This window comes from Dromiciops gliroides, chromosome 2 (assembly GCF_019393635.1).
Source record: "Dromiciops gliroides isolate mDroGli1 chromosome 2, mDroGli1.pri, whole genome shotgun sequence".
Lineage (NCBI taxonomy): Eukaryota > Metazoa > Chordata > Mammalia > Microbiotheria > Microbiotheriidae > Dromiciops > Dromiciops gliroides.
Window position 1 is genome coordinate 657,106,280 of NC_057862.1, and position 22,502 is coordinate 657,128,781.

General features: G+C 44.9%; 1 protein-coding gene across 7 annotated transcripts in view; it reads left to right on the forward strand.

Moving 5' to 3' along the window:
- Positions 1 to 15,001: 15,001 nt before the first annotated feature.
- The window catches only part of IL34 (interleukin 34), a 64,250-nt gene continuing 56,749 nt past the window's right edge, over positions 15,002 to 22,502 (forward strand). For 2 of the 7 annotated variants that reach the window (XM_043985877.1, XM_043985884.1), the window contains exon 1: positions 15,892 to 16,037. The gene's annotated coding sequence lies outside the window, so the exon portion shown is untranslated. Of the gene's footprint in view, positions 15,131 to 15,891; positions 16,038 to 22,502 lie in introns of those variants that run through there. The other 5 variants (XM_043985882.1, XM_043985883.1, XM_043985879.1 and 2 more) reach the window with 4 other exon arrangements.

Consider the following 22,502-nt stretch of genomic DNA (forward strand, 5'->3'; position numbering starts at 1 on the left):
CCTATATACATGCCAGAGGATGCCACAGGCTATGACAACAAGGACATCCTTTCCAGAGGCAGCTTTCAAGGCCAGCAGCAGGGAAACAGGTCAAAGACATCCTTTCAGTACCAGCGTCAGCATCCCACCCATTCCCCAGATGATCCAGGAGGAGGCTCTTAAGACCCATCCTCTTCCAACTCAATAGGATACTGCCAGTTCCAGACTAGCCAGAAAGAGAGTTCTGTATCGGTTCTTCAGCACTGTTGGGGTTCTTTGACACTGAGTCTTTTGGAAGAGGCACGCCGGTCCCTCCGGTTTTAAATCTACTGATCTGTACAAGCAATGAACAAATGGAGGGTCAAGAACAGGTCCTCCTGTTCCCCCGGGGGGGACAAAAGGAACAGAATTCTACAAAGAGAGGAGACTCGCTGCTCACCTGACCCTAAATGAAGACCATCCTTCTGGGTCTACATGAGAAATGCTAACTAGCTCCATGAAAGACTGATCAATCAAGATGAAAGGGTGCAGGGTGGAAAATCTAGGAGAAAAAAGGGGAAAGTTAGGTGTAAGAGAACTCTTCTAGGCTTGCCTACCTGAATCAAAGGCAACCTCATTAAAGATGTCCTCTGATCCTTATCCCAGGATGAAGTTGATCCTTGATCTTTCAGAGAAACATTTGAAACACAGAGGGAAAAAAAGAATTTGAAAATTCAATAGCTAAAGGCTAGTCAGTCCGTCAACAAACGTTTATTAAGCACTTGAGGCCCTGTGCTAAACTGAGGAGGGGAAGGGAGGCAAAGCAAATCAAAACCTAGCCTTGATAAGAATGATTTTTGGGTCAATAATAACAATAACTAGTATTTACATAGTACCTATTATGTGCCATGGCATATCTTGCCACCAGACCCAGATGGCTCTGGAGGAAAGAGTGAAGCTGGTGACCTTGCACAGCCCTCCCTCACTTAAATCTGATTCTCTGCAAGTTGTGACATCACCTCCTTGATGTCATGGTCCTCTTAGAGAATGGACAAACCACAAAAACAAATAACTATGTGCTATGCACTGTGCTAAACATTTTACAAATATTATCCTCACAACAACCCTGGAAGGTAGGTGCTATTATTATCCCCATTTTATAGTTGAGGAAACTGAGGCAAATGGAGGTTCAGTGGATTGCTCAAGGTCACCCAACTGGCAAGTATCTGAGGTCAAATTCGAACTCGGGTCTTTTTGACTCCACACCCAGAACTCTGTACACTTTGTCATCTAGGTGCCTCTAAGTACAGATGAGATAATCACTTGAAACTATTTCTATGAACTATTGGGCAAAAATCAAAAGGGGGAAATAATGGAAAGTGTTTTATTTTCTACTGGGGGAAGGGGAAAGGTGAGCAGGCACACACTTGTACAAATGGAACCTGGGGAGGGGCATTGGACTGGAGCAGCAGGACAGCCAAGTCTCCTCTACTGCCTTGGCTCTCCTCAGTCCCCTTTCTCTCCATTCCTATGGTTACAAATCTGGGTCAGGCTCTTAGGACCTTTGACCTGGACCACTGTGCTAGCCTCCTAATTGGCCTTCCACCCTCTAGTTTCTCCCCATCTGGGGTCTATTCTCCACATAGCTGCCAAAAGGATCTTCCTAAAGCACAGGTTTGACTGTGTTACTCTCCTGCTTAAGAAACCACAAGGGCTCCCTTTTGCCTCCGAGATAAAGAGCAAAATCCTCAGTTTAGCATCGAGAGTACAGACCATCCCTCATGTGAACACTATATATCAAATGAAATAATATTCAGGATGGTGCATGTCACATAGTAGGTGCCTAATAAATGCTTATTCCCTCCATATCTTTTTTTGGGGGGTGAGGCAATTGGGGTTAAGTGACTTGCCCAGGGTCACACAGCTAGTAAGTGTTAAGTGTCTGAGGCCGGATTTGAACTTAGGTACTCCAGAATCCAGGGTTGGTGCTTTATCCACTGTGCCACTTACCTGCCCCCCTCCATATCTTTATAGTCCAATGGCCTGTACACAGTAAGCACTTAATAGATGTTTGTTGTATTTTACCCTATTAGTTACTAAGTCTTGTTTCTTGAATGAGTCACCTGGTTTCACACTCTGCTCCTTCTCATTTCCTTCCTTGTTCTTGGGAAAGGGGCAGACCTCAGGACAAATTCCAGTCCCAATACCAGTCATGGGGCACCCATATCCATTGTCCTGAATGGTCAGTGGTCCCATGCCAGGAAAGTTCTATGGGTTAAATGAACTAGAAGGCATCTTGCTACAAAGCAGGGTTGGATGCAATGAAGAGCTCAGGTATACACAGATTACATAAGGCTGAAGCTAAGTAAAGGAAGAGAAGACCCAGTGAAAGGCTATTAAATAACCTTATTCTGTTCCAGTTGCCACCTCCAGCCTCCTGTGATGCATCATTGTGACTGGAAGGTCACCCAGGGTTCTTGAAGGTATTGCCAGGTTAGCAAGTTCCGGCAGGGCCTGCCTGACTGGGAATGCATCAGGTGGTACAAGCTTGAGAATGGTCATGCATGTCCAGGGAACAGCCTGCTTCAGTTCAGAGACTGGCCATATAAAGGAATGATTTTTCAGGTGCTAGCAACTCATAAAGCCTGCATGCTAAAAGTACAGGAGTTGTCATCTGTGTGGGCGGAAGGACCCAAATAGGTAATTAAATAGAACCGTTCGGGTGTGAAATTTAATTAATTAATAATAAATCCTTACTTTTAGTTTTTAGGCAGCTTTTTTTTTTACTCTAAACTTAAACAATGAAAAAAAACAAGCATTTCCATATAATGGGAGAACAGAATAAAATTGTACCTGAAACCACAGATCTCTCCTATGTAGAGCTTGCTTTTTAAATATGTAATAAATTTATCATGTAACTTCCAAAGCTATCCTGCTTCTCTGAGCAGAATCAAGAGAACACTGTTCATAGAGACAGCAATATTGTTTGATGAAGAACTGAGAATGACTTGACTATTCTTGACAATACAACGATCCAAGGCAATCCCAAAGGACTTATTGATGAAACATGCTATCCACCTCCAAAGAAAGGATTGATATTGATGGAACAGACTGAAGCATGCTATTTGTCACTTTCTTTCATTTTTTTCCCTTTTAATCAAAATGATAAATACGGTAATGTTTTACATAATCATACATGTGTAACCCAAATCTGATTATTTACCACCTCAGAGAGTGGGGAGAGGAGGGAGGGGAGGAGGGATAAAAATTGGAATGCAAAACTATAAATAAAAATGTTTATTACATTAAAAAAAAAAGCTATCCTACTTCTCTGGTGTTCCTTCTGACCTACCTTCTATCTTCTCATTTTTTTGGAAACCTTATCTCTACCTCCCTCTCTCTTCACCACCTTCTCCTCCCAATTGAAAACAAAAACAAAATTAAAAAAAGAAAAAACAAAACCCATGTAACAAAAATGCATAGTCAGGAAAACAAAATCCCACCTCCAACATTTCTAAAAATGTATTTCTCCTTCTGCATCTTGAATCTATCACTTCTCTGTCAAGACATAGATAGCATTCTTCCTCCTCTGTCTTCTGGAATTGTGCATATTTATGGTGATGAGATATATTGTCTTTCAAAGTTATTTTTCTTTATGTTGTTATAAATTAATAAAATTATTACATAATAATAGAAAGTTTTTTCTTTTCTTTTTTTAATTTTGTTTTTGTTTCCCCAACCTTATACTCTCAATGTTAACCTCATCTCCTTGTTTTTCTACACTCCACAAACCCAATCAGTTGCAAATCTGTCCATTATTACCACCACAATATCCCTTGCATCTGATCCTTTCCAACTCAAGTATCCATCACTTTAGCTCAGGCCCCCACCATTTCTCATTGGGACTATTGTAATAGCTTTCTAATTGATCCCAAGTCTCTTTCCCCATTCCAATTTATCCTTTACCCAGTTACTAAAGTGACTTTCCCTAAGCACAGAGCTGACCTTGTTGCTCCCCTACTCAACACATCCCAAAGGGCCTTCTCTCCTCAAGGATAAAATACACAATCCCCTGTTTGATTTTTAAAACTCTTAATAAATTGGTCCCAAATGATCTTTCTAGCCTCATTTTGCATTACTCCTTTTTCTGAACTCTGTGGTCCAGTAAACATTTCTCATGGAAAGATGCACAGCTCCATGGAAAGTGCCTTAGCCTAGTAAATCAGAGGATTCCCGCATCACTCCTAAAATACTGGCAAAAAACATGGGAATTTTGAATCAGGAAACTCGGGCTTCAGTCTATCCTCAGATATTTACTTTGTGTGTCATCCTGGTATTCTCTGAAGAACTGTTTAAAGACTGGAAAAGAGCCATTATTCATAAGGTGACTCTAAAGAAATGAAAGGAATTTTTTATTTAAAGAGAAGGCAACATGGGGATAGTGGAATGAATAGTGCACTTGGAGTCAGAAGACCTGGGAGGGAGGGAGAGAGAAAGGAAAGAAGGAAGGAAGGAGGGAGGAAGGGAAACAAGGAAAGAAAGAGGGGAGGAGGGAAGGATAGTGGGAAAGAAGAAGAATGGAAGGAGGGAAGGAAGAAAAGAAGAAAGAATGGAAAGAAGGAGTGAGGGGGAGAAGGAGGGAAGGTGAGAGGAAGAAAGAGAGGATGAAAGGAAGGAAAGAAGCATTTATTAATTGTCTACTATATGCCAGGTACTGTGCTACACACTTTACACATATTATCTCTTTTGATCATTGTTGAGAGTTGCTCATTCAAAGTGGTACCATTGGGACTCATGCTGATGATGCTTCCAATATATTCCAGCTCTGATTCTGGAATCACCTCCAGGACCAGTTTACAAGCCACACAAGAAAGCCCTTTTCTGGTACAAAGAACTCAAAACTGAGGAATACCTATCAATTGGGGAATAGCTGAACAAATTGCTATTTGATATTAACATCCATTTAGATGTTAGATACATGGGGAAACATGGAAACCTAAGCTCTGGAGCTTGTGACACGGACACCCCGAGGAATCTGGGGAAACCTTTGGAGCCATTTTCACAATTGTTATTTTAAATATAAAACTGATGACTTGAAGCCCAAAGACAGGGGGAAAGGACCTGTATGTCCAAAAAATTTATAGCAGCTCTTTTTGTGGTGGTAAAGAATTGGACATTGAGGGGCAGCTAGGTGGCACAGTGGATAGAGCACCGGCTCTGGAGCCAGGAGTACCTGAGTTCAAATCTGGCCTCAGACACTTAACACTTACTAGCTGTGTGACCCTGGGCAAGTCACTTAACCCCAATTACCTCACTAAAAAAAAAAAAGAATTGGACATTGAAGGGCCATCTATCAGTTAGAGAATGGCAGGCCAAATTATTGCATAGTAATTTGATGGAATACTATTGTGTTATAAGGAGTTATAAAAGAGATGGTTTCAGGGAAAATTGGGAGGACTTGTAGGAACTGATGCAGAGTGAAGTGAGCAGGACCAGAACAGTTTATACCATAACAACACTATGGTAAAGACAAACAACTTTGAAGGGTGTAGGAGCTCTGTTCATCCCAAGCCAAACATGATTCCAGAGGACTCACAAGGAGGAGGATACCCACCTCTTGCTAAAGAGATGACAGACTCAAGAATAGAGATAGAGATAAAAATTTGGGGGACTTGTCCGAAGCAGGAATTTACTTTGCTTAATTATACATGTTTGTAGCAGGGGTTTTGTTTTTCTTGCTTTCTCAATTAGAAAAAGGATGAGGTGAAAGCGAGAGAAGATGGATTTTCCTTTGAAAAAAATAGTAAAAAACAAAGAATAGCTTGCATAAATGTGAGACACTCATATTTAATAAATTTTGACCCATTTCCCACTAGTCTAGCAACAGATTACTCATTTTATTATAATAGGATAGCAGAGGAAAATGACAAATGTTGTTGTGGATATGGGGAAAATAAGACATTAATACACTGTTGGTGTAGTTGTAAACTGATTCAAACATTCTGGCCAAAGGGCTATAAAACCAAGCATACTCTTTGACCTTGTAATACCACTACTAGGTCAGTATCCAAAAGAGATAAAAAACCCAAAAAATTAAAGGACACACACACACATTTATGGCAGCCCTTTTCTGGTGCAAAGAACTCTAAATTGAGGAGATGCCCATCAATTGGGGAATGGCTGAACAAATTGTGGAATGAGATTATGATGGAACACTATTGTGCTGTAAGAAATGATGAGTAGGATGCTCTCAGAAAAACCTGGCAAGACTTACATAAGCTGATGCAAAGTGCGATATACTATATATAAAGTAACAGCAATATTGTAAGATGATCAGCTGTGAATGACTTGGCTATTCTCAGCAATGTAATGATCCAAGACAACTCTGAAGGATTTATGAAAAATGCAGTCCATCTCTAGAGAAAGAACCGATGGTGTCTGAATACAGATTGAAGCATGTTTTTTTTTTTTAGTTTCTTTTTCTTAAGGGGTTTTTTTTTTTGGTCTTTTTTTCTTTCACAACCTGTCTAATGTCGAAATGTTTTGCATGACTACACATGTATAACTTATATTGAAATACTTGTGTTCGTAATTGGGGAGGGTGGGGAGGGAAGAAGGAAGAGAATTTGAAATGAAAACTTTTAAAAATGGATGTTAAAACTTTTTACATGTAATTGGGGGAAAAATAAAATTCTAAATAAATGAAAAAAGTTAAAGAAAAGTTTTATCATGGTTTTTACAAGTTTCCAGTGAGATAATAGATTTAGAAATTTCTTCTAGAAATTTCTGGGCTGCCACCAATGTTGCATTACTAGCTAAACTCAATTACTGCAAATTGAAAGTGAAAGCATTTAATAAAATTGACTAAGGAGATATTTGGGCATGAAATCTGGTATCAGATTGTCCTGGTCCTGGTTCCCAGGGACTTCCATTTTCCTCCTGCCTTTTGGTCTCTGGGGGAACACTAGGCTCACTCCCAACTATCCCTGCAACTATCCCTGTGCTCTTCCCAGCCCAGTGAAAGGGGGGGCGGTCCATATTCTGCTCACCCAATTGTGTGATTCTCAGTTTGGGGCCTGAACCTTTTTGCACACTCAGTCCTTACAAATTGGCCGATCCTTAGCTAGTCTCTCTATTGGCTGCTTTCCTTTTGACTTGCCCCCTCCCTTCCCCCCCATCCACCAGTGAGGTTTGGATTGTCCTTTTCAAACTGGGGACAGTGAAAGATATTGACTTGTGTAACTGCTTCTGGAGGATATAGCTCCCTAGAGAAAGTAGGAAAGGGGGCTGTTTATTGACACCTAAATATATCATTATTTTCTAGTACACACAGTTTTTGCTTTATGTGAGCAGACCATTCAGCAGACTTCTACATACAGTGATTTTTATCTAATGAGAATTTGTAGAAGACTTGGGGAAGGGGAGGAGGGAGAGGGAAAGAAGGAAGAAGGGGGTCACACACAGCTCAAGGTCACATGGGGGCCCAGACAAAGAAATCAGAGCAGGAAGGACCAGCCACATGGGGGCCTGGCCAAACAGAGATGTAGAAGGGAGGGGGATACACATGGGCCGGGGGTGGGGGTGGGGGGGCTGATGTGGACACAGACAAGAGAGGGCAGGGGCTGGAAACAGACACCGTACCAAGAGCATACTGGGCTCAGACATAAGGGCAGATGGGTGGAATGGGCAAAGGTCTCCTTTCTCAGCATAGGAGGTCCCAAGCCCCTCCCCCCCAACTCCCCCACCCCCGCCCAATCTGTAAGTACATTCAGTCTGAACATCCAGTTCTTCTGCTTTTACTTGGAAAATTTTTTTTTTTAGGGTTTTACTTTTGTTGATGGCATGAGGAGGGGAGGAGGCCATGGAGCGCTTAGCTGAGGGGCAGGAGCAGGGAGAGAGAGCAGGGTACTGTATAATAAAGTTAACATAGGTAATTTTGGGAGGATGCACATTTCTTTCAGAATCCTTTATTGTAAAATCAAATTTGCATAATGTGAGTTTATGTAAAGCAAGAACTGCCTGAAAGGTACTAGAAAAAAAGGAGGAAAAAGTGGAGCAATTTGTGGATATTTGACCTGGAAGCTTTATCAACAGATGCTGGATCCCCACGTTCTCAACAGCCGCAGCTACTAAAAGACCTAGTAAAGATAGTGGGGGGAATGGGTGGGCTGGTGAGGTGTGCTGAGTCATGGGAATAAAGTCCAGAATGAGAACCATAGCTAAGAGGGGTATGGTTCACAGCCATTCCCAAAATGGAGAATCCAGAAGGAACGCAACAATGAGAAGAAGGCCCTCCCCCCCACCAAAAACAAAAACAATGAGAAGGAACCAACATGGCAGAGGAATGTTATAGGGTGAGAAGGCAGTTGAGTCATGATGCAAAATCTAGAGAAAGTGGGCAGCTAGGTGGTGCAGTGCATAGAGCACCAGCCCTGGATTCAGGAGGACCTGAGTTCAAATCTGGCCTCAGACACTTAACACTTACTAGCTGTGTGACCCTGGGCAAGTCACTTAACCCCAATTGCCTCACCAAAAAAAAAAAAATCTAGAGAAAGTCAGAAACACAGTCAGGAAGAGGATGCTCTCAGACATGTCTGTCCATTGGTGACGAAGATGACATGCTCAGCCTTCTCCACAAGGCTGGTCCCCTTAACAATGCATGCAGGGTCCTGAAATTTTTTCACTGTGGGGAGGTGGTAGTGGTTTGACACCCCCTTGCCTCATGCTATTCTTTCTTGCTGCTTTAATTAAGCCAGTTTACCTTACTTGAAAATTACTAGAAAGATATAGAATGTCAACCCCCACAGCTACATAAAAACCAGAAGAGTAACATCATCTCACGGTTCTGAAGTGATTCGAGGTTCACAAAGGGCTTTGCACCCAACTCAGTAACATAGATAATAAACAGGTCCTGTTGCATCTAAAATGCTGCCTTTTCTATGAGAAACCTTTTCTGATCCACCTTAATGCTAGTACAGTCTTTCTATAGATTATATAGTTTATTTTGTCTATAGTTTGTACAGAGTTGTCTGCGGATTGTCTCCCCCAACTAAATTCTAAGGTCTTAGAGGGCAGGAACCTTATTTTGTCTTTCTCTGTAACCCCAGAGCCTAACACAGTGTCTGGCACATAGGTGCTTAATGAATGATTATTGACTGCCTGACTTATATTTAATAATGAAATATAATTGCTCTGGATCATAGAGCTGGAGGAGACAGTAGAGACCAGTCAATTCACCCCTTTCATGTTTAGGAAGGAAACTGAGGTCCAGAGAGGTGAAGTGAACTTTTTCAAGGTTCCACAAAGATAGAATTGGAACCAGATCTCATTCCAGATCCAATGGTGGATGCTATGCTACCACTGAACCTATCCTACGGGACACAAAGAACAATTACATGGGAAAAAATATGACCTTTAAGCCTCACAATTGAGAAGGGGAACAATTGGCAGGCCAGATTCAGCATGAACATCAATGAGGGGCAAGTAGGTGGCACAGTAGATAAAGCACCGGTCCTGGATTCAGGAGGACCTGAGTTCAAATTTGGCCTCAGACACCTGATGCTTACTAGCTGTGTGACCCTGGGCAAGTCGCTTAACCCTCACTGCACAGAAAAAAAAGGAGAAAAAAAAAAGAACATCAATGGAAGAGTGTCAAAAGCAGAGACAAAACAAAGGCTTTTCTGCAGTGGCTGTACCAGTTCACTGTACTTTACCATTTTCATCCAATACAGAAGACGGACCTATGAAGAAAGGGGAAAGACACTGGGAGGGTTCAGTCTGGAGAAGAGAAGGCTGAGGGACAATTTAGTAGCTACCTTTGAGTCAATGAAAAGCTCTGATGCAGAGTGGAGATCATTCTTTCCCAAGGATAGAACAAAAAGATGCATATGGCCTGAGGAATTGAGGTTAGATATACGGAAAACTCTCCTGTGTATTAGATTGGTGAGTTTAGGAAGCTTTTGGAATCTCAGATACATCTGTCTGGGAAACGTTGAGTTTGGATCTTCCTGAATGCAAGGGAATTACATGACAGCTTCTATTCAAATTTCTTTTCTAGAATGTTCTCAAACAAGACTGTGTCACCAGATCAACAAGTTCAATGAACATTTCTTAAGAGCCCATTATTTACAGCAATCCTGACTTGGCAGTTGGGTGGGTAGATGGGTGGGGGGAGGTAGTGGGGGTGGTATAAAGATAAAAAATGATACAGTGCTGCCCCTCAGGGAACTTTATGATTTCTTAAGAAGATAAGACAGATACTGGACCAAAAATAATAAGAAATTGGAATGAGGTAAACCACAGGAGAGATTCAACAGGGAGGAGTGAGAAATGGAGGAAGGACAAATTGCATCTGGCTTTGGGAGTGAGAAGTGTTCTATGAAAACGGCATGAAGTTGCATCTGAACTGTACCTTGAAAGAAGAGAAGGATTTCAACAGATGGAGATGAGAAGAATGACTGCTTATGCTTGGGCGGGGGGGGGGGGGTTGAGCCTAAATTGGCACCAAAGCCAATACTTCGGGGAAGGGCTCCATTAGCTTTGAAGGTACCCAACCTATGCTTCTGGTTGCTGAATGGACCTGGAGAAGTCATTAAAATATCTCGATGTTGTGGACAGCCATTTGTCTGCCTTTCAGGGTATTTCTGTTTAGCCCATCTGAAACATTCCCTTCCATCCCCACTTACAGATGAGAGTTGTTTCTTTTAGTGGACTGTCTTACGATGCGGGGAGGGGGCACTCCTTGGGTGGTATTTGTGAATTATGCACATCCCAGCTTTATTCAAAACCAGATGTGGTTTAAAGGATGCTGACCCAGGCTACAACCCTTTGAATAAGGGGGAAAAAACAATAAAGGAAAGAGATATAAGGCCAAAAATAATTTCAAAGCAATAACAGGCGAATAAGACCTTTTGCTCCCAAAGCACCTCTTTGCAACAGAGAGCCTTACAGACACTATGTGTTTCATTCACCCTTATAGCTGCCTCAGGAAATCTAATGTTAGGAAGTTAGGCTCTCAGTTTTTCAGGTGGGGAAACTGAGGCTCCATGAGGAGCCTTTTTTGCTCTCCCTGAGCATTATCTCCTGCATGTATCTTGTTTGGACATATAATTGTTTGTATATTGTCTTCTCCCCTTATACCATGAGCTCCTTGAGGGCAGGGACTATATATATATATATATATATATATATATATATATATATATATATATTTTTTTTTTTTTTTTTTTTTTTTTTTTTGCCTTTCCTTGTATCTCCAGCATAATGCCTGGCACACAGTAGGTGTTTCACAATGCTTGTTGACTTACCCTGGGTCACATAGCAAATCAGTGGGGGAACTGAAAATTGAACTTGGGTTTCCTGGCTTCCTTGAATATGTCCATTGGACCCCACAGCCTAGCTTGCTAATGCCAAAACCTAGCAAACAAAGCTTCTCTGTTCACCAAGAATTCAGCCTTTCCTTTTGTCCTTAACTAGGGACATTCCTGAATCAGAAAAAAAAATGTTTTCAGTCCCCAACTCACTCATTTCTACTACCTGGCTACAGAGATGTAATTAGGGTTGGGCAAATGGAATTTTGCCCCAAGGCACTGAGTGAATATGAGCCCCTGTTGTCTTATCTAGTCTCCTGTTGCCAGCCTCTGGGCCCACTGTGGTGTACCCCACTCCTGGGGCTGCCTGGTATGGTGGAATGAGGATGTGGGTTAAGATTCTATCTCTTATACTTAAAATCCCTTAAACTCCCTAGACTTCAGTTTCTTTATCTGGCAAACAATTAGATCAGACCATCTCTCAGGTCTCTTCCAACTCTGCATCAGGGAACTTGTGAATTCCTTGCCTCTTCCCAGGGCTGAGTCCATATTGTGTTTCTAGGACAGTGGAGGCATGACACCTTCCACAGGAGATATCTGGAGTCTATGTGAGTATTGGGATAAGATAGGTGACCTGGGATCCCAAGCCCTTCCTGTGCCCAAGGTGAACTTTTCCTAGCCTGGTGTCATCCTTTCCCCATCTCATATGGCTAACCTCATAGTAGTTTCCCCAACATCTTTCCCCTCATGGAGCCTTATGTCCAGAGGTTCGGACATAAAGAACTCTCTGCAGGTGTGCCCTCTCCACAACCCCATTTACCCCATATTCCAGAATTCATAGTTAGCGCTCTGTCCGGCTGGGTTGGAATCATGCCTGTCCCTGAAATCCTGTAAAAGCAGGGATGGTAATGTAAGGGGTGGGGGGAGATTGGAATTGGTAGGCAAAATTGCCATATGGAGGAGTAAATTGTGGTGCAGAAGAAAAGAACATCCTGTTGAAAACTGGCATCAGAGGACTTGAGTTCAAATCTCAGCTCTCCCAGCCATTCCACTGGGCCACATTGGACAGAAACAGGAACAAAAAGGGCGGAAATTGAAAATAGGCAAATAGAGGTTTGGTGTCAGGAAACCCTGCCTATCAATTGGAACTATCCACAAGTAGAATGGTTATTTGCCTTGAGCCACAGTCGGTCCCTAGGTGTCTTCCAGCAGAGGCTACATGACCATTTGTGGGTTGTTACAGGAGGGATTCATTTCATGGATGGGTTGAACTGGAAGCTACTGAGGTCCCTTCTAACTCTTCAATTTGGTAATTTTGTGATGTCTTGGATAAGTCACTTAAAAGCTGAGTTGACAGGAGTCTACTCCTTGTCACTCCCCTACACAAAAATCTTCAGTGGCTCTCAGTGTCCTCCATGGTATGATACAAATTTCTCAGCGTGATATTTAAAGGTTTTTCTGGTCTGGCTCCCACCTACTCTATTTCATACCATTCCCCTCTGTGAATTTTGTATTCTACTCAAAACAGAACTCAATAAGCCATTTCCTGTCACTGTATCTTTGGACAGGCTGCCACACCTATCTGGAATGTGTTCCTTCCTCACCTCCCCTTCTTAGATTCCTAAGCTTCTTTCCATGGCTCAGCTTGGGTGTCACCAAATATCCAAATCCCCTAAATTGCTACTGCTTTCTCAATTTTCCTTAAACCATAATTATTTGTGTAGTTCGGAGAGGGAAGGGTCATCTCCCCTCCCCTTGACTCTAGAAAGTAAGGTCCAGCAAGGAGCACGGTGCTGTGTACACAGTAGGTGCTTAATAAATCTTGGTTTAATTTGAACTTGTTTCTTCCTCTGTAAAATAAGGAGATTGGAGTAGACAACTGCTAAGGCTTTAGCCTTTTTTTTTTAGGACTTGGTTTCAAATTCCACTTCTGAGTCTTACTATGTGGCCTTGGCCAAGTCATTTTCCACCTCCCTGGGTCTCAGTTGCTTCACAAGTATGGAAGGGAGTTGATTTTTCATTGACCTAATCAAAGAAAAGGGGCCACTTAATCAGGTGTTAAACTAACTAAAATTCGGCCACTCCAGGTGATCCCTGAGATTAGAATGGTTTCTGAAATAACTCAAAAGAGGAATAACAAGATAGTGCCTCAGAGTGACCTTTAAAAGTCAGTTGCCAGTCCAGGGGACAAGATTCCAAGAGGAAATCTGACCAGAGGAGCAGAAGTGTGGGGCCAGAGAAAGGGTAACTGTAGGAAGTCATGTGAAGCCGGAGAAAGGAGATGATCCAGAAGAGTCAATAGCTACAAAGGGGACAGGACTCTGCAGGAGAGGTTACTTGGGCCTGACAGGAAGAAAATGGTGATGATGGAAGCTGTGTAGGTGAACTCCTCCCTCCCCTCAATATCCTTAAGCTTCCTAGTGGGCACTTAAAGACTTTTCTTATGGGTTTGGGAGTAGGAGAGGGGAGAAAAATTTATTTACCTTTTTAAAAAAATGTTTAGTTTGTTTTTATAAACAGTGGTAACTACCAGCAATTGCTTATTGAGGTTGTACTCACTGGGGACAGCTGGGAAAAAGTGAATGGGCTGGGGGTGGGAGAATGTTTTCAGAGAAGAGAGAGGTGTTTTGCCAGAAGAACTGCCTGTGGCTGGAGGCTCAAACTAACCGAAAGATAAAAGGAATTACACATCCTTTAAGGCTACTTTCAACCTCAGGAAAACCCATTTTGGCAGAGTTAAGTAATAATGTAAGGGACAACAAGAAGTTGTTGAATAATTCTGATCACTTCACTATATGCCTTAACCAGTCATCGCTACATGAATATAATAATAATAATAATGAAAAAATCCGTTGTTATTGAAGAAGTGCAAAGAAAGCAGACACAAACCAAAAGATCCCAACCTGCACTTGAGGACTTCTTAGGCGTGTTACCTCCCTGCCTAGGAGAGTTGGCAAAGGGTGATTTGTCGTTGATTCTCTGCCAAGAAGGTGCCCATTTATGTAGTTGCTCCCTTATTCAGGAGGCACGCATCAAGGGGAACGAAGTGCCAGTTTGGGCACTGCCTTCTGTCTCTCTGGTACCACCCTTGGTTATCACTCTATTGCCAAGAAGGCACTGAGGAAGAAGGAAGCCTGCCAGACAGGTGGGAATCTCTGTGGGTGCCTCCTAGGCAGGGGAGCACTAACAAAGGGTGGGACCCCTGCCACCTGTGATTTAAGCAGACTGTACTAGATGCTGAGGTCCCTTCCCAACTCCAGACTGATAATGCTCCTGGCATGAGGTTGCCAAGATGGGGAGGGAGAAACCGCCTCTGCCAGCCTGGCCTTCTCTGTCTGCTGTGTGCAGGCTAGCAAATGCTACCCCCACAAGCAGAAAACAACATTCTGGATGATGCCTGAATAGCTGATTCAACCCACAGCGCTGGAATCTCCGGGATGGACGGTCCTCCTTTCAAGGGCGTTTTTCTGAGCCCTAGGGAAGAATTCCCCTCCGCTTTCCGGGAATTCTCAGGGTTTCTGGCTCGGACTGATGCTGTCGCTGCCACCACGCACCGCGGCTGAGTCATCTGCGTGGCAAGCGAAGGCTGGGAATGAATGTGCGAGACCCTCGCGGGAGTCAGCGCTAGCGCCGGGCGGGCGGCGGGCTGCGGGAGGGCAGGGAGGCGCGCGCTTGAAGGCGCGTGACCGGCGAGTGGGGGGGCGGTAGGTGGGTGGGTGGAAGGGTGGGGAAGAGAGTCTGCCCGAGGAGCCCTGGAGCCCAGGCAGGCGAGCCGCACGGCCCCGGCGCGGAGCGGCCCCGGGCTCGGAGCGGCCCCGGCGTGGAGCGGCCAGCCTGACCTGCTGCGCCCGGCGCAGCCCCAGGTAAGCGGTGCGTGCCGAGGTGCGTGCGAAGGTGCAGAGCTGCGCTTAAAGTTCGCGTGTGCAAGACTGCCTGCGAGCGAGTGACCTGTGTGCGTGTGTGCCTGTAGCTAAGTTGGAGGAACCGCGGGGACTATGACAAGAGTTGGCTCTGGGTACCCACCCGGTGGGGATCCCCTGAAGCCGCGCTCCGTGCCGCGGGCAGGGCTGGGTGACCCAGGGGCGATCCACGCCCCGCCCCGCCGCACCACTCGGAGAGCCGGGGCGAGGTGCTGCCAGCCGCGGCTCCCGCTGCGGCTGCAAGTGGCCCTACCCTGCCCGGACCCGCAGCCCGCGGCCACCCCCTTGGGGCATGACCAGGCTCCTGCCGCCCCTCCACCTCCCTTTTCCAAGCAGAGACCCGAGGGATTTGGGGTCTCGCTGCCGGTTATATAAGAGCGTGGGGAGTGGGGGCTGGTGGTTCCGGGGTCCCCGGCTCCGCGGGCCAGCCCGGTGCCATTCTCGCCCTCGGCCTCCTTTCCCAGGGCGGCCGGGGGCAGCGGTGAATAAGCAGGGCTGGCCCCCGGCCAGGCCCTGAAGGGGCGCGGGGCGATCGGTGAAAGTGGCCCTGCTTGCGCCGCTCGGGCGTCGGGACTACGCCGCTGCCTTCTCGGCTGGGGAGAGGAGGCGAGGGTGCCTCGGCCGCCGCGCTCCGCTGGGGGCTGCGGGCAGCACTAGGGCAGCCCACGCGGCCCCGCCCGTCCACGTGCAGACAGGTGTTTGCTCGCTCAGCCCGCCCTCCCTCGTCCGCGCCGAGTCTGCCCAGCGCCTTCCCGAGAGACGGGGACTGCTGAGCGAGGCGGCCCGAGAGCCCCTCCCGGGAAGGGGGCAGGAAGCTTGTTAGGGGCCCGACCCCTGCCCCTGCCTATCGGTGAGTGCGTGCGCTTTCGAGTCGGCTCTGCGAGGCGAGATAAGACTCGTGCGCTGGGGGAGGGCAGCAGCTGCCCAGGACGCTCGGCTGGGCCACCTGGGGCTTCAGTTACAGATGCTTGCGAATGACCAAGGGAGAGGAAGCGCCGCTTCCGACCGTTTTCATGGCTAGCCTTGGGCAACTAGAATAATACTAACTGACATTTTTATGTAGCGCATTAAAGTTTCGGGAGGTGGGGGTGGCTTTATCGTCACGATCTCATTTGAGCTTCGTGCTACGGGTATTGTTATCTCCATTTTGCAGATGGGGAGGAAGCTGTGACTCTAGGGCCGAGGAATTTACCATGGTGTATAGATAGGGTATTTACTGGTCCTGCAGTCTTCAAGGCTAGTTCAAATCCCACCTAAGGCACTTACTGGTCTTATCACCCCGGGGCAAGTCACAGAACCCCTCAGTCTCAGTTTCTTCTCCTGTAAAATGGGGGGTAATCATAGCACAGTGTTATTGTGAACATCGAATGAGATGACATGGAAGGAGCTTTGCAAACCTTAAAGAGCTATAGGAATTCCATTATTAAAATGAAGGGGTTGTGCGTGAAGGCCTTGAACGTCCCACGCTAAATCCATGACCCGAAATCCGTGACTTGCGCTTAGGTTGAAGATCATAAGTGTCTTTGTGTGTGTGTGTGTGTGTGTGTGTGGGTGAAATAGAGGGAAGAGGGGATTTGAACCCAGATCCTCCAGGTGCCAAGTACAGCAATTAGACTCACATCGTGAGGAACTAGTTAGCACCGTCTTTTGTCAAGGTATTGGGCAGTGGAACCCTGTAACCTTGTTTGGCAGGCAGCCTCACCTTCTGCAGAATGAATACAGTACTGGGATTCTGCTCGCGGGGGAGAGGATTTCTCCTCTAGATTCTTTGAAATTTGCAATTATGGATGTTTCTCAGTCCTAAATTTGGGAAGGAGGGGAAGCTTCTTGTTTCATTCCATTCTATTTTATTCGGAAGGGGTGTGTGTGTGTGTGTGTGTGTGTGTGTGTGTGTGTGTGTGTGTGTGTGTTGGGGGTGGGGGGTGGGGAGGGACTTAAATGTGCACTTAAAGAGTGGCACCACACCCTTGGGACCAGGGTAGTGTTTTTAGGTGTGATCAGAGAAGGCTATTTCCAAAGGAAGAGGGAGGAGCTGTGAAAAGACTTCACAGTTCTGAAAAACACCCGAGATCAGTCCATTTGTCTAGGACAGGTGATTAATGTTGAAAATGATCTTTTTTTTGGGAGGGGCAGGCCAATGAAGGTTAAGTGACTTGCCTAGGGTCACACAGCTAGTAAGTGTCAAGGTCGGATTTGAACTGAGGTCCTCCTGAATCCAGGGCTGGTGCTTTATCCACTGTGCCACCTAGCTGCCCTTGAAAACTATCTTTATATGTAAATAGCAAAAAAAAAAAAAATACTATTAAGGTTGGGGGAGGGAAAAGGACAGACAATTTCAGGGCATATCTATTCCTGATGAAAGTAGATTCAGAAACTGATTTTGGACAATTTCTTTCCCTTCCCCACAAATCTTTTTGTGTGTGTGTGGGGGGGCAGTGGGGGTTAAGTGACTTGCCCAGGGTCACACAGCTAATAAGTGTCAAGGTCGGATTTGAATTCAGGTCCTCCTGAATCCAGGGCCTGTGCTTTATTCACTGCACCACCTAACTGCCCCCTTCCCCCCAAATCTTGCCAATGATGTTCATTTGCCTCTGGACAGAGTTTACTGGTTGCTGGCAGATACCCCTCCCCCCATTTCTTGGGATTCCAGTTTTCCCATCCTCTTTGAGACTATCTCTAATACCCAATTAACAAATTCACTTGGAAATTTTTTTTTGATGAGGCAATTGGGGTTAAGTGACTTGCCCAGGGTCACACAGCTAGTAAGTGTTAAGTGTCTGAGGCTGGATTTGAACCCAGGTTCTCCTGAATCCAGGGCTGGTGCTCTATCCATTGCACCACCTAGCTGCTCCCTCACTTTGAAATTTTAAAAAATCTCTTTTCATCATTCTCTCCCCCTTTCCCCTTTAAAATAAATTCTTGGGCTATTTCCCCTGCAAACAAACCCAGTTATAGAATATGCAAAATGAAATAAATGAAGAAAAAAGTCCAAAGGAAAAAATTCACACAATTATATAAAAAGGGACTGTGAAAATAATGAGATACAAATCACTCCAGCATCATTACTTTAGACAGTAGGGTTTATTTCATTTCTTTGTATCCCTAGTGCCTAGTGAAATGCCTGACGCGTAGTAGGCATCTTTCTCTCCACCCTCCACTCTGACATTACAAAAGTTCCAAAAGTATCTTTGTAGAAGTGGATTGTTTGGAACTTAAAAACCATGGAAACAGAATTACAAATGCTGATGAGGTTCCCAGACCTTCTCCAAATGCCATTTTAACCCCTAACATATTGGCAGCAGGGACCCGAGTTCTGAGTGTGGGGAGCAGGGGAAGGGTAACACCAACCTGAAGAATCTAATAAATCGCTACTGTTTATATAGCATTTTAAGGTTTCTTAAGTGCTTTATAAATATGAATTCATTTGATCCTCACAAGAACTCTGGGAGGTAGGTGTTGTTATCTCCATATTATCCATCAGTCATTCAGTTGATCCCATGGACAAAGTCCATGGGGTTTTCTTGGCAAAGATGCTGGAGTGGCTTACCATTTCCTTCTCCAGTGTGTCCCCATTTTCCAGATGAGGATGTGAGGCAAACAGCTAAGTGACTTCCCTAGGGTCACCTAGCTAGTAAGTATCTGAGGCCAGATTTGAACTCGGGTCCTCCTGACTCCAGGCCCAGCACAGAAGGAGGGGAGCCCTGCATATGTAGGTTTTGTTTGCATGTAAGAAAGGAACAGAAATACATGTTTTTTTTTTAAAAGAAGGGAGTGGTTATTGGAGCCGTGGAGGGCACTGGAGAGTAAAAAGGATTTGGAATGAGAAGACTTGGGTTCACATTCTATCCATACCATTTACTACCAGTGTGACCCTGGGTAAGTCACCTGCCTTCCTCTTGTTTTTCTTTTCTATGATATGAGATTGGACAAGATGAGTTTTTTTGAGTTTTCTTCAAGTTCTAAATGTGATTTTTATACTTCATCTTTTCCCCTCTTTGGTTTTGTTCAACTTTCTCAGGGAGCCTGGAACCTTGCACCCTAGCACTTTGATCGGTGAGGCAGGGTGGTCTACTGGATAGTCTTCTGACATTTACTGGCTGTGTGATCTTAGACAAATCACTCCTAGCCTCACATTCCTCCATTTTGAATCCTTTCTCCCACCCCACATATATACAGTTTCTTTATAGCATCTGTCATATATATATTCCCTTCTCCCATTCACATAGCCATCAGACTACTTCAGGCCCTTTACATCTTTTACCTGAACTATTGCAGTGGCCTTTTTTTCTGGGGCAGTGAGGGTTAAATGACTTGCTAGTAAGTGTGAAGTGTCTGAGGCCAGATTTGAACTTAGGTCCTCCCGAATCCAGGGCTGGTACTTTATCCACTTGCAGTGGCCTTCTAAGTGGGCTCCCTGCCTTGTGCCTCTTCCCATTCCAAATTATCCTCCACATAGCTGTCATTGATCATCCTAAAATATAGGCCTGATGGAGGGCAGCTATGTGGCCCAGTGGATAGAGTGCCGGGTGGGGAGTCAGGAAGACTCATCTTCCTGAGTTCAAATCTAGCCTCAGACACTTCCTAGCTGGGTAGCCCTGGGCAAATCACTTTATCCTGTTTGCCTCAGTTTCCTCATCTGTCAAATGAGTTGGAGAAGGAAATGGGGTCACAGAGAGTTGGACACTGCTTATTGGCTAAAGAACAAGTAGGCCTGATTGTGTCACCTCCCCTCTTGCCTATCCTCTCATTCAGCAAATTTACCTCTAAGAGTAATCTTAGATAAGCTTAGATAGTAATCAAATATAAGCTCTTCTGTTTGGCATTTAAAGCCTGTCACAATCTGGTCCTTTCTATTTTTTCCTTTCTTTTAATATGTCATTGCCTTTCATCATACAGCCATCTTGGCCCACTGGCTTCAGCCTCCAGTCTCTGTGACTTTCCCTGTGCCTCAAATGCTTTCTCCTTTTAACCTCTGACCTTTAGATTCCCTGACTTCCTTTAAGACTAGTTCAAACTTAGGGTGTTCTGATTCTGTTCTGAGTGGTTTAAGTGGGGAACAAGAAGTAAAAGGAATACACTAATGTAGAAAAGAGAGAGAAGGGGGTAGAACATGCTATTTCTCATGATCAAGATCTGTGAGAGAAGAGCTGGTACCCTCCAGGAAGAAGGGGTGGGAGGAACAGGCACTAAATTAGCCTCCCACTTCTCTGAGATGAAAAAAAGAACAGTAAACACACAAAACAGTGTGAGGTAGAAACATATCACACTTAGTGGAGCAGCAAATGGAGGGGATGGGGGATTAAGAGGGAGGATAATACAGGTGGAGGCAGACACAAGCAAAACAGTCTTTCTTGTCCTGGGTGGGGGAGTAACAATAAAGTGGGTCAAGAAAAGAACTAACATCTGGTGGGGTGGGTGCCCATCAACCTGCGAATGACAGAATACATTCTGGCGTAGGAATATAATCAAGTAATACTACACCATAAGAAATGATCCAAGAGATGATTGTAGATAATCCTACATCATGGGAACTGATGAGGAGTGAGTAGAACCAGGAGAACAATTTATCCAAGGACAGGAGCATTGTAGAGAAAAACAACTTGAAAAGACACAAGACTACTGATCAATGCAATGACCAACCATGTCTCCAGAGGACCTAGGATGAACTGGTTGTCCATGGGGTTGTTGTTGTTTGTCCTTCATTCTTTTTTTTTTTTTTTTTGCGGGGGCAATGGGGATTAAGTGACTTGCCCAGGGTCACACAGCCAGTAAGTGTCAAGTGTCTACGGCTGGATTTGAACTCAGGAACTCCTGAATCCAGGGTGGGTGCTTTATTCACTGCACCACCTAGCTGCCCCTGTCCTTCATTCTTGAAGAGGACCATGATATCAGGGTAATGTCATGACTTGCACTGAATTGGATTTCAGTGAGGGAGGACTGTACAAAGCTACCAGCCTCACTCTTTCTTCCAGAGCCATCTGGGTCCAGTGGCAAGATATACATCAGGACAATGGAGATGGCCCTGGATGTTTGAGGCAGTCTGGGTTAAGTGACTTGCTCAGGGTCACACAGCTAGTAATTGTCAAGTATCTGCCTCCTGACAGAGGAGCTGGATTCAGGGGACAAAAAGAGAATTGGCCAATGTGGGAATTTGTTTTGCTTGACTCTGCTTATTTGTTACCAAAGGTTTTGTTTCCTCTGAGTTTAATTGGGGTGTTGTTGGGAGGGTAGGGGAAGGTTAGCAGTAGTGATAATCAAAACATAGGCTATTGAAACAAAACTTGGTTTTTTGGGGCGGGGCAATGAGGGTTAAGTGACTTGCCCAGGGTCACACAGCTAGTAAGTGTCAAGTGTCTGAGGCTGAATTTGAACTCAGGTCCTCTTGAATCCAGGGCTGGTGCTTTATCCACTGTGCCACCTAGCTGCCCAAAACAAAACTTTTTTAATGCATGCAAGAGAACAGAAGGAAGTTGGGAAAGAAACAGACAGGGAGGATAATTTATCACATACTTTTTTGGGGGGTGGGCGCAATGAGGGTTAAGTGACTTGCCCAGGGTCACACAGCTAGTAAATGTCAAGGCTGGATTTGAACTCAGGTCCTCCTGAATCCAGGGCCAGTGTTTCACATACTTTTTTTTTCTTTTTCTTTTTTTTTGCGGGGCAATGGGGGTTAAGTGACTTGCCCAGGGTCACACAGCCAGTAAGTGTCAAGTGTCTGAGGCTGGATTTGAGCTCAGGAACTCCTGAATCCAGGGCGGGTGCTTTATCCATTGCGCCACCTAGCCGCCCCCAATACTGCTTGCTTTTTAAAAGTATGTGAGGGGCGACTAGGTGGCGCAATGGATAAAGCACCCGCCCTGGATTCAGGAGTTCCTGAGCTCAAATCCGGCCTCAGACACTTGACACTTACTGGCTGTGTGACCCTGGGCAAGTCACTTAACCCCCATTGCCCCGCAAAAAAAAAAAAAGCAGCATGATATAGAGATTCAGGGCTTCATATACAATCTCTGGGGCCTGTTGTGTACATAGAAATGTTCTGCTTTCCCCCCTTTTTTGGTGTTTAAGTTCAGGATAAACATGTCAAATTTTTAAAAAAGGAAAAGATTGTTTAAGGGAGGTGGAAGGCTTTCCCAGTCCTCTGAGATTCTAGGGCCTTTGAAAGCCTGCCTTCCATCTACTCAGTATCTGGTAGGTAGTGATTTATGTACATCTCATCTCCCTCTGTGGACTTTTGAGGGTTTTGTTTCGGTTTCCCCAGAGCTTTGCCCAATGCCTAGCATAGAGTAGATACTGTATAACTGCTTGGCGAGTGAGT